The sequence below is a fragment of the Vitis vinifera genome, chromosome 9 (assembly GCF_030704535.1).
Source record: "Vitis vinifera cultivar Pinot Noir 40024 chromosome 9, ASM3070453v1".
Classification (NCBI taxonomy): domain Eukaryota; kingdom Viridiplantae; phylum Streptophyta; class Magnoliopsida; order Vitales; family Vitaceae; genus Vitis; species Vitis vinifera.
This window is the reverse complement of record NC_081813.1, coordinates 11293893-11307517: the sequence shown is the minus strand read 5'-3', so window position 1 is coordinate 11307517 and position 13625 is coordinate 11293893. Positions and strand designations below refer to the sequence as shown.

Genomic DNA, 13625 nt, shown 5'->3' with positions numbered 1-13625 from the left:
CCTAAAATTCAAGAAATATTCGACTTCTACAAAAGCAAGACTTCATCTCAGTCTATCACTCAACTGAGACTCCTGATGTTCTGTTCCAGATTAAGAATTCCACAGATTCTTACATGGAATATTACCAAGAAGCAAAAACAACCTCCTCATTTTCCATTATCTCTATCCAGAGAATTTAGCATCAAATGGTGGGAAAAAATCAATCACACGTTCATTTGTCAACAAAAGATTTTGCAAATAATTTCAAGGCCAAACTCATCAAATTCAAAAGACTCAACAAGTTTTTCTCAAGGGCCGACTCAAAAGGAATTCCTAACTTTGAAAAGCAAATATCAAGCTTCATTAGCAGCTGCTACTGATTTAGAACAATATCGTCAAGGACTTATTCAAACCCTCAAATAGTTTGGTGATCATAAAAAAAATGAAGAAACTAAAGATACAACTTTATTAGATGATTTATATGTAGACCTTAAGTTAATCCTTTATGAAGGACCTATGGGTCAATCTAGATAAAAGATTTCAAGAATATTTTATGCAATTGTATATTTGTACAATTGTCTCATTGTATTTATCTAGTAAAAAAAGAACACTATTCAAATAGTGATAAATAGTGTCAAATAGTGATTGAATAGTTTAAATAGTAAAAATCAACATGGCAAATATCAAGCTTCATTAGCAGCTGCTACTGATTTAGAACAATATCGTCAAGGACTTATTCAAACCCTCAAACAGTTTGGTGATCATAAAAAAAATGAAGAAACTAAAGATACAACTTTATTAGATGATTCATATGTAGACCTTAAGTTAATCCTTTATGAAGGACCTGTGGGTCAATCTAGATAAAAGATTTCAAGAATCTTTTGTATAATTGTATATTTGTACAATTGTCTTCTTGTATTTATCTAGTAAAAAAAACACTATTCAAATAATGATGAATAGTGACTGAATAGTTTAAATAGTAAAATCAACATGGGAAAAAAAAATTTCTTTCCTACCTGAAAAAGTTGTCTCCTCTTGTCAGAAGACTTGATTTAATTAGAACTCCAATTGTCCCTGCACATTAGAAATTGATTGAGCAAAGTTCCAACTGTCCCAACACTTTATGATGGATTTCAAAACTTTTCAAGCACACAGATTTCATCAAGACTTAAGTTCGATCTCTTCATTTATAAATAGAAATGCAATCTTCATCACAAGGCAGAGCGCAAGAGCGAGCAATGAGTGTTCTAAAAATCTTTTTCTAACTTTTGTAATATCTCATTTCAAAATCTATTCCTTTGTAATCATACCTCTCCTGTCAACAAGCCTCTTTGTAATCAACAACTCTCTTGTAATCAAGGTATATTTTCAATACAAAAGTTATTTTCATATTCAAATCTTTAGGTTTTTATGTTCAATTTTTTTGCAATAAATTAGATAGTAATTATTTTTGTTTTTAAGCTTAGAGTTCATAAACAGAATTAATTTGTTGTGTGCATGAACTGTTGTATGTCTTGGGTGTGAAAAACATTATTGTCAGGGACTTATTCAAACCCTCAAACAGTTTGGCGACTATCAAGAAAATGAAGAAACTAAAGATACAATTTTATCTGATGATTCATATGTAGATCCTGAGTTAATCTTTTATGGAGGACCTATGGGTCAATCTAGATAAAAGATTTCAAGAATCTTTTGTACAAATGTATATTTTTACTATTATCTCCCTGTATTTATCCAATAAAAAAAGGGAGAATTGTGTTTTGGGCCCAGCTGGGCCCAAAAATTAACATTTGGTCCTCCAACCACCCATATTTAAGCCCAAGACCCAAACAAAGTATGAAAATTAAGATGAAGAATATTATCTTTCATTAATTCCTAAAATACCTTTATCCCTTATATGCCTACAAGTGAGTATGAATTTTAATTTTTTTGTGTTTTTTTTCCTTTTCTATTCCCTATTAAATATTACTCATTTCTAACTTTTTTTTTCCTTTTTATTCCAATATATATTTCTATTTTATGTCAAATAAAAAGTAATAATATTTTTTTATTTTTCATTTTTAAAGATAATGAATCTTTTTGCTCTTATTAAAAGCAATGATAAAAATTTTGGGATTTTTCATCCAAATATTTTTTATCTTTTAGTTTAATTTTTATTTTTTATTTTAAATTTATATTACCCTTTCATCTATATTTTTCTCTTATTTTTAATTATTTTTTATATTTTCTACATTAAGCATATTTTAAAAAAAATTTAAATTAACTATCACTTATATCTCTTTTTAGCTTTTTAATTTTTAATGTTTATATTTTAAAATTTTAAAAAAGATAAATTTGTTGAAAAAAAATAACTAAGATAAGAATTTCTAATATTATATTAATAATTTTTCTTATCTAGATAGACTAATGCAAAGTATTTTGACCCACAACAAGAAAATTGTCAATACAATTTTTTAGTTAAACTTTAAAAATTAACTTTCAAATAAAATATATTATATAAAATTTTATCTAAAAATTATTGAAAGTGATATTTAATTTTTTTATTTATTGACTTTCAAACTTATCTAATTTTTTACTTGAAAGGTAATAGAACATGTTTACAAAAAAAAAAAAAAAAAAAATTAGTTTTTCATTTTTTAAATAAATGAGTATAAATATATTAAAAGAATTAAAGATAATCTTAGTAAAAATTTTGATAAATATGATTATAATTTTAAATATAGATTCATTTGGATAAAATTCACTACAAGGAAAAAGATATATGGTGTCATTTATAACGAGTCACCATATACATAAGGTGTCATTACAGCATAGCGTCACCTTCTCCACTGACACCATAGAGGGTACCAATTGGTGACGTATTTGGAAGTGACACCAAAGTAGATAAATGGTGACCCATTCGGAAGTGACACCATATATTTCTAGTGATGATAGGGTGTCGCATTAAATGCATCATCTTTGAGTTATGATGTCATATTAAATGCATCACCTTTGAGTAATGGTGTCACATCATTGTAAATTATTGTGGAAGATATGATTGCTTTTAGTTATAGATTTTTGTAATGCTTATGAATTAATAAGTAAGATTAACCTGTTTATATTATGTCCATAAATATAACAATCATATTATATTTAACTCATTTTTCTGTAATGTTTCTGGAATAACTCATAATACATTGATCATCTAATAATATTTGTATATCAAATGTTCACAAAAAGATAGTACATCCACCAAATCAAACCCATCAAAACTAAAAAAAGAAGAGTGAATACATACCAAAACATGATTTACAAATGTTAAAGATCCCAAGATTCATGTATACCTCCATTTCATAAGCATAAAACCGGCTAACTATAAAATGACATAAAAGTCCCATCTAAAAATCTAAATTTCTCAGTACTAATTAAAGTAACATTTATGTCCTACAACGTATGACATAAGAGTTGCATTTAAAAACCCAAAATCTTGTTGCCTTCTTCTTTCTTTTTATTCTCCATTCCACCATCCCAAAAGTGTATACCTGCATTACATAGTTTAATGAGTTTTATAGATTTGTATTGAAGAAAATAAACATGGATCGATGTTATCATAAATGAACAAATCTAAGAACTTTTTTTTTTTTTCAAATAGAAACATTATTCAAAGAGTACCTATGGAAAAATTCATGTAGTAGCTAAAGGACTCACCATGCATGGTGATCATGATGCATCAACATGATTCATGATTAGTTGTAGCACAAAAGTAGCCCATTCTCCTCTAATTTCATCGAACTCTACTTGAGAATATGTTTTTTTACCACCAAACTGAAATCAAATAAGAAAATAACATTAAAATGCATAACATTTGGAAGCCTAAAACTATGTACAATTCATTAAATTTGTAATACCTTTGAAGCAATAATTGTAGGATCAAAAATTATCTCTTTTATGAATCTCATAACAAAGTAGCCACATTCGAACCCTCCTTCTTGCCTTGGACACTAATCGATCAATTATAAAATAACATTAGTACTCATATATATAAATGGTGCAAATGCATAAGCTAATGTGTAAAGAAAATTTTTTGGATGTCACCTGCACTAGTTGCCAAGATGGCTCCCTCTTAGATGTTTTCTTTGCAGATATTCGAAGAGCCCTATGTAAATAAGTTCAATGGGTACATTTTTAAAATAGGTAAATGTTATATGTTTTAACATATATATAGATAATAAAAAAAATGTGTTTGAGATGAATGTATTTTAAAAAAATAATAATAATATAGGAAGAACTTACATGTTTACGATATCCTTTAAGTCCTCACATGGTTTGTGATGCATAGGGTCAAGATAGTGGACTATCATTTTCCTTGGCTCAATCACTACCAAGACCCAATGAAAGCTAAAACATTAAAAACAAAAGTAGCATATAATTAGAAATATAAATCAATCATAAAACCTCAAATTAAAGTATAATATTTGTCACTTACTCGGGGTTGTAGGGTATGAAAACATATTTAGCATCTTGGCACTCCATTAAGCGTTTTGACAACAATTGTGCTCTTTTCTCTGTTTGAGGAGTACTAAGGCCTGCTCGTGATATTGTAAAAGGATTAACAAATATAAATTGTGATTCCTTTTTGGCAATATGTACTTGATCATGCATGTGCCTATTATTGTATCAAAACACCAAAAGAAAATTATCATTAGTCATATCCAATCTTGTTCAACATGGGCAACTCATTAAAAAAATAAAAACAAATGAAAATAAAAGGTGCACACCATAAATAGAAGGAGATGCAGTTTGATGACACCTCCAAAGATGAAATAATGTATTCACAATCCTCTCTAGATATATATGTTTGAAATTCGACACCGAATAGTGAAATGGGGAGCTGTATTGGGTATGTCTTGTCATTACCAAGGCAACCATCCACAAATTTCTGAAAATTTTTAATGACCGAATGATTTTGAGGCTTAGATTTTCGAATAATTGGTGTCTTCACTATCTTCTTCTTTCCTTTATCCAACACCTATGAAAAAGGAAGGAATGTTAGATATATATACTCTTAAACAATAAAATACCAAGTTACAATCAAATTTACTATAGGCATAAAATGACATACCTGGGGATGTTCAGTTTCAAGTATGACAAGGCTTGTTGGCCAGTCAAGCTCAAAGCCAATAGCATCCCCAACATTGATAATCTCATATGGATTTGGAAATGGGAGTCTAGCATCTGGCTTGTGTGCAACATTTATTACAACCAACCTATTCGATCCTTTTTCTTCTATTAGTGTACCAGTTGCAACAACATTTCCTTTTCTTTCCACTGCTAATTTGCATTTAATTACCTTCAATACAACAAATAATATCATTTACATAGGCTTTATATCACTTATATTAATCTTGTATTATTAGTAAGTAAATGCATACCTTGTGTTTCAGTGGTGGTTCTGGTGGTTGGGGCTCTTCTATCATTTTAAACATTGGTTTTTCTGCTACAACTGGTTGTAAAACAAGTTGTTGTCTCATGTTATTACTACCCATATCAGAATGGGGTGTGGGGGGAGACATAACTTGTCTTGTTGCAGCATCTTCCATCTCCTTTCGTACCATTTCCCATATTTCTTCTTTGATTTTTTTCATGTCATCAGATGGTTGATGAAAGTATGAGCTAGGCCTAACCAAACGGTCTTGACCTACCACACGTCCTGGATGATCAGGCTTACCCAATGCTTGACCTAATATGTCATTTGGACCAGGTGGAGGTAGTCCAGTCTCCTTAGCATTTTCTAGTAATTCATCCTACAACAAAACATATATTAGTAATAATTTGATGAAGATGATTTACATATCAATCAAAGACAACCAATTCAAGGTAGCTAGAAAATGAATTGTTTTAATACAAAGGATAATAGACAAATTGGTGTATAACATAAATATGTTTTGTTCTAAAAGGCATAAATATGCTAACTTACTATCATGTTAATCACTGGCTCTGTAATCTTATTAAACTTTCCTTTCTTCTCACGTGCTTTCTTCCATAAAACACTTCTATCAACCCTACCAATACTCCCTTCTGCTTGTAGCTATAAAAATTTTAACAATAAAACTCATTAGTTCAATATGATCAAGTTAATAAATGACATTTAAAAATTGGAATAATTTTCCTATAAACAAAATATATACTCCATTTTTTTACAAAAATTTTTACTTACTATATCTTGCTCAAAACGTGCATATCCTTTTCTTCCAAGATAATGATTGTAAATGTGTTTATCTCTTCTCGCTTTCTGAACCTTGCGATATTCCTAAAAAATATAGACACAAAATTAGTACATGGTGAAACTATGTAAATGTAAAAATTGAAGATGTATTAAAAATAATGCTTAACATTAAAGTGTTCAGAAAGTCTATCTTTAACAAACTGTCTCCAATGATCCTCTTGTATGAATGGGTAGATAGGAGGTGGCTTTTTCAGCTTTTCTGGGTCATTCTTGAAAGGTAATATATATTTCTTTGTCAACTTGTACTTAAATGTTCGAAACCTGATGCCCATTAGTAGGAAACAATTCCTCTTGGAATTTTGATTCACATTAAAGCTTGTCTACAAAATAGCAACCCATGTTAGCTCATGTTAATGAATGTATACAATAATTATATATGAAAGCTATAGATAGACTTACCGTGATCAAATCCCATAACTTCTCCTTAGTCTCTTTAGGGACTTTCCTCCAACTCTCAACAATTATTGGCACATGGGTTCTAGTTATTGTACCAAGATAACTACTTAGTTCAACTGAATTTTCCCCAATGTGACTACCAAGGCTATTGTATTCAATCTTGAGCTTTATCCCTTTACTTCGATTTTTTGCAATCTTTGGTTTCAATGTACTACCTCTATGCTTTACTTTTGGCATTTCCTCTTCTTCTGGATCCATATTTGTGTGGAAGATATCAAGTAAATGTGCAAACTAGTACTTCACCAACAAACCTGTAAAATGACTCAAAAGCAAGATTAGTATATCCTTGCATATATTTCCTATAATTAAATTGGTCATTCACAAATATAGTTTTTGAAATTTTATTTCAAAGTTTGTCTTGTTTTTTGATTTCTTATCAATAATGAAGAATTTATTTGTGAGGATAATAATAAAATAAATTAGTGCATATATAGTTTCAATTATTATTTATAGTTTTAATGAAAAAGAAATTTAGGAATGAGAGTTTCAAGTTATGTGAGCATAAAATCAAAACATGATAATAAAAAATAATATAAATCTAGTTCCATGGACAACAAAAAAGATAGTTAAATGAAGATTGAAGTGGTACCTTTGAATAACATATGTTTATGATGCATGAAATCAATTTAGGATGATCAATATATATATATTATGAGCAATATATAGAAGCTAAGCTAATGTGCAACTCATGAAAACTAATAAGTGAAATGCCTTATTATATCTCATGTCAAGGGTACAATATATTATTTAATTATTTTCAATCCATATGCCCTCACAGTCTTCTCTCATGTATATTGCATCTGATTCATCCATAACGTCAAATGATTCAACTTCTGGCATTGAACTTATAAAGGGGTGATGTTCCATGCAATTATCGGTGAAGTCATCCAGTCCTTCCATGTTGTTGAAATCTTTTGGAGGAATTGAGAGAACTATTGACCATTTGGGATCAAGTTGGTCTTCAACATAGAAGACTTGCTTGGCTTGTGATGCTAAAATAAATGGATCCGATTTATGACCAATTTTGGAGAAGTCAACTAATGTGAACCCGAGTTCATCCACTTTTATACCATTCTTGTTGTCAACCCAATCACACTTGAAAATTGGAATTTTGAACATGTTGTAATCAAGATCCCATATCTCATTAATGACCCCATAAAAGCAAAGTTCACCAAAAACTGGGTTCTTATCCTTAGAACTGGCAATTTGCATAGTCCCTGCTAAAATGCTAACACCACTATTTTGGGTGACGCATGTCATATCACGTTCCTTAGTATGGTAACGACACCCATTAATGATGTATCCAGGATATTTAACCACCTGGTGAGTAGGGCCATGTGCTAACCACCTAAGCGTGTTGGAAATATCTTGCCCGTTATGGATAGCCTCTTCAACCTGTGTGTAGTCAAAACATAATTGGAAACTTGTGATGTTTTCAACATATTAAAATAATTTCTGAAAACTAAGAGATTACCTTTCCTTTAAGCCAATACGTAAAACAACGCATATGTTCTTCTTGCAACCAAATTTGTCTCTTAGATTGTCGAGGGTATTGAGACTTCAACCAATTCATATGTTCCCTATAACGTTATAGACAAGGAATGCAAACTTAGGATTTCATCATTATGTTATGAAATTATAAAAAAATAAAGGCATATTTTTCTTACTCAATGTATGGTTGGACAATAGTTGTATTCTCTAACACATAATGATGTGCTTGTAACCACGATTTATGATCAATGTTGGTTGAACGACCACCAGTTATAGGTCTACCAAATTTGTTGTCATAATTGCTACTTTTTGGAATTCCAATTGCATGAGTCCCTGATAAATATTCAGTACAAAATTCGACAGCTTCCTCTGCTAAATAGCACTCAGCAATGCATCCTTCAGGCCGATTATGATTGCGAACATATCCTTTAAGAACTTTCATATACCTCTCAAATGGGTACATCCACCTAAAGTAAACTGGACCACATAGTCGCACCTCCCTTATCAAATGCACTGTTAGATGAAGCATAATATCAAAAAATGAAGGTGGAAAATACTTTTCAAGTAAGCACAACGTGACCACTAACTCATTATGTACTTCATTCAATTTTGGCACATCAACCATTTTTGTACATAATTTATTGAAGAAGATACACAATCTTGATATAGTATATCTCACATGCTTTGGCAAAACAGAACGTAATGCAACTGGCAACAGTTGTTGCATAAGTGCATGGTAGTCATGAGATTTTAGACCAAACAACTTCAATTCCTCTAAGGAGACAAGATTTCTAAAATTTGAGCAATACCCCTCAGGGACCTTCAAATTAGACAACGTTTGACAAACTAATTTTTTCTCATTTCTAGATAGTGAAAAACATGCAGGGGGAAGGTAGGTCTTTTTCAAGTCAACTCTTGGGAAAAGTTCAAACCTTAAACCCATTTCAACTAGGTCAAGTCGAGCATTAAGTCCATCCTTTGTTTTCCCAGGGATGTTAAACAAAGTACCAATAATACTCTCACAAACATTCTTTTCGATGTGCATAACATCCAAGTTGTGACGGACATGAAGATATTTCCAATATTCTAACTCAAAAAGTATGGATTTTTTTTCCAACAATTTGTGTTCACATCAGATTCAAGAGATTTTATCTTCATTTTTCCCCAAGAAATAGGAATGAGATCAACTTTTTCAAGTATTTCTTCCCCACTCAAAATTTTAGGAGGAATCCTAAAATCTTGTTCACCATTGAATGCCTTCTTTTGTCTCCGATAGGGATGGTTACGTGGAAGAATTCGTCGATGACCCATATATGAGTTTTTCCTACCATGCTTTGATCTTTTGGAATATGTTCCTTCTCCACATATTGGACATGCATAATATCCTTTCACAGTGCAACCAGCTAAGTTTCCATATGCAGGAAAATCATTGATTGTCCATAAAAGGATGGCCTTTAAAGTAAAAACCTCACGCAAGTGTGCATCATAAGTCTCAACTCCTTTTTCCCACAAAGTTTTAAGGTCATCTACCAATGGACTCAAGTAAACATCTATATTTTTACCAGGTTGTCGTGGTCCTGAGATCAATAATGATAACATCATAAACTTCCTTTTCATGCACAACCAAGGAGGAAGGTTGTATATGACCAGTATAACAGGCCAACAACTATGTCTACTGCTCATAGACTTATGAGGATTTATACCATCTGTTGAGAGTGCTAGTCTAAGGTTTCGCGGTTCAGAAGCAAAATCAGGCCACATGTGGTCAACTAGTTTCCACGCTGAGGAGTCTGATGGGTGGCGTAGTTTACCATCACATTCTTTATCCTTGGCATGCCACATAAGATGTTTAGCAGTTTCTGAAGATTGGAACATCCTTTTGAATCTAGGGATTGGTGGGAAATACCACAAAACCTTTGCAGGAACCCCCTTCTTAATCTTCCCCCCTTCACTGTTTATCTTCCACCTTGACTTTCCACAAGTTGGGCATGCAATAGCATCCTTATACTGGTTTCTATACAAAATACAATCATTAGGACATGCATGAATTTTTTTATATTCCATACCAAGAGCACTGAAAGTCTTTTTGGCTTCATACATGGACAACGGCATCTCATTATTCAATGGCAACATATCTCCAAGCAACTGAAGCAATTCTGAGAATCCTTTGTCAGACCAACCATAACGTGCTTTTAAGTTGTAAAGTTTTACCAATGCTGACAACTTTGTGTATTTCATGCATCCAGGATATAAAGGTTTTTCTGCATCTTCAAGTAACCTTCCAAACACTTGGGGATCATTCATACAATTAACTTGTGCAGCATTAACCATATCTATTGTATCAGCAACATCATTATACTCGCATTTGTCATAACGTTGTTGTGAGACATTTGAAAATCCTCCACTGGGACCCTTTTCTCCATGCCAATACCATACTCGATAACTGATATCTATTCCATTAAAGAACAAATGCTCTCTAATGACTTGAGGAGTTTGACATAATAGATTTCCACAACGTAAGCATGGGCATTTTATAGAGGTATGGTTGGTTGAATGTGCTAATGCGAAATTGATAAAGTTTTCAACTCCTTCATCATACTCAACTGACCTTCTATCTTTTGACATCCAATCTCGATTTTCCATTTCAATTAAAATAATGGAATATATATCCTATACAAGAGAATTGCAAAACTTGTTAATATTAAGAACAAAAAAATTTAAGTACATCTTTTTTCAACATAATATTGGATATATTTAAATAACTAAATGTATAAACTTAAATAGGCAAGAACAAAACTTAATATGCATTAGTACACAACATAGTTGTCAAAAGTTTGTGAGATAATATACATCAGTATTATGCAATAAAACTTTGGAACAAAATAAAACACATAAGTATACAAAACATTTGTGAAAAGTTTGTCAAATAACATATGTTTAATTAAACAAGCTTCAAAAGCATAATATATAGAAAAAAAGTTTAAAATATATAAAGATTTAATTACCTTTACGAGGTAATTTTATCTTCCTTACAATTGATACTATATAAGAGTATGCAATAAATAAACATACACTTACACTTGTAATAACTTCTTTGATACTGACTTGTTTACTCTTTGAACCTGTTATAAGAATAATAGATTATCAATATAAAATGTTACAGATTTAAATTATTCTTTTTTTATATACTAGAAATGACACATATCCATAATCAACTATCAAGTCATATTTTCAATAATACATTGTAACTTTTCAACTAAATATTCATCTCCATTAAATTAAACTAATAATCTAAAAAAATGCAATATTTCAAGTATGAATATGTGTATTTATATATATTACATGCTTCAAGTCATTCATATGACTTACAAATATATATTACATGTGTATCTATAAGCATATTCTTCTGTCACCCATGCTAATCAATGTATTCCTTAATCCACTATATACATCAGACCCCCAAGAATCATATATATACCTTTTTTTTATTTAAAACAATTCTTGATAAATAGAAGCACTTAAATTATGTAAAAGTAGTTTAAATATGCTCCCCAGTAGTTTAAATATATATTACATGTGTATCTATAAGCATGGGTTTGGAATCCTTTTTCATGATGATAGTGGAGGAAGTGGGAAGAATTTATGGTTGACTGTGTGCTTTGTGAGGGAATCTTGGAATCCGAAGCTTGCTCTTCCTTAAGGCTTTGCTAGGGAACTGATCTGGAGGGTCTAGAGGTGGAGATTTTTCCCCTTTTTTGGGTGGGTGAAGGTTGGGGTGGATTGATGGGAAAGGATATTTCAAAACCAATCAGAAATGGAGAGAATGTATTTTATTGTCTTACTTGTACCACAAACGACAAAAGAGGGGCTCAGAACCAAGTTTGGTTTGATGTTAGGCATGGGAAGTGTCATTCAAAGGATCATTTTTAGGTCTTCTTTAGCGTGGCAGTAGCCAGAGAAGTGGGGTTTTTTTGTGGTTCAGATGGAGGGAGAGGTCATTGAAACCTAAGGTTTCTTGCAAGGTTCTGTTGCTAGGAGCTTAAGCTGGTTATAGATTTCGTATCAAGCATTTTAGCAAAAGATTTTGGGGTGGATAAGGAGGACAAGTAGGTCTGGAAGACTTTAAAAAAGGCGTCCTCATCATTGGTTCTGGAAGTGCCACTCACAATCTGAGGGCCCTAGCTCAATCCCAATAGTGAATCGGTTGTGCCTTGGGCATATGATCAGTTTGATACCTGGTTGAAAGAAGCTCTCCTTGATGGAAGGTAATCATTCAATTACTATATATATACGCTATTCTTTGCCATAAAATCAAGCAACATAAAATAGAGTTGCTCCTATGCATTGAAGCAGCGGCAGTCATTTGTTTTGTTTCATTTTCTGACATTTATATTTACATGTTCGTGTTTAAGATATGAAGACATAAATCACTATGAAGAGAAGGCACCGCATGCCAGAGAGGCCCACCCATGGCTGGAACACTTCTATCCATTGCATGTAGCCATGGGTTCCAAACTCATCCACCATAGCTGGAGTCTCGGTACTCTCTCTTATGCCTCTTACCAGTTCACAACAACAGCCACCTGAAATTTCCATCATCAAATCTTGTTGTTCTTCGGTCCTTCCTTTGTGAATAAGTACCGACTCTGTTACTTACATATTAATTCATCCCTGCTTGATTGATTAATATATAACAACCATTATAAGATTGAAACATGTTATTGGAATTGTCATTATTATAAGTTGGTATTTACGTTTGATGTTCATTCAACCTCATTGAGAAAAATCAGTTTTCTTAGCATTTTGTTTTTGCTTTCATCAACACTTAACCGAACATGACCTAGGTAAATGTACAAGTGGCCCCAAGAATTGACCTAGTTGGCTTCTTGTTTCATGGAGAGGACCTCATGGAATGTGGGGGGGGAGGGGGGCAGGATTGGGTGGGTGTGTGGGAAGCCATGTGGGAGAAGAGCCTTACCATGGACCGGTTGATGAGAATGAGGATAATCCTCGTGAATTGGTCTTGCATGTACAAACAACAGATAGAATCAACAAAGGCTCAATTTGAAGTACTGCAGTCAATGGGATTCCATATCAAAGAACAACCATTAAAGGAAAAGGGAAGTCACCAACTCAACGTATTAATGAGGATAGCTTGTTGTGGCTTTCATCAATATTTTGGACTCTAAGCATCAGACTGTTGAGTCTTTGATCAGGGGAGAGAGCTTATACCAAAATTCTAAATATGCAGCCCCTAGGATGAAGGTGTTTGCCATTTTCTCAGGCACATGTGAACCAAGCACCACCTTATTTTCCACTTAGATCATGCCATATGAGTGACCAAGAATCTAATCTAAAGCAGCAAGATTTCATGAAGATGTCAGTCATTATTTCATGTCTAAACAAAGTCTAAAATGGGTAACAAGAGGCTGAA

The 13625-nt window shown here is 32.1% G+C and overlaps 1 long non-coding RNA gene across 1 annotated transcript; it reads right to left on the bottom strand.

Moving 5' to 3' along the window:
• Positions 1-3155: 3155 nt before the first annotated feature.
• LOC132254317 (uncharacterized) lies at positions 3156-6123 on the bottom strand. Its single transcript, XR_009466573.1, has 2 exons — positions 3667-6123; positions 3156-3500 (listed from the first exon to the last, which is right to left on the bottom strand). It is a non-coding gene; the product is annotated as an uncharacterized LOC132254317 (long non-coding RNA).
• Between the last annotated feature and the right edge of the window lie 7502 nt (positions 6124-13625).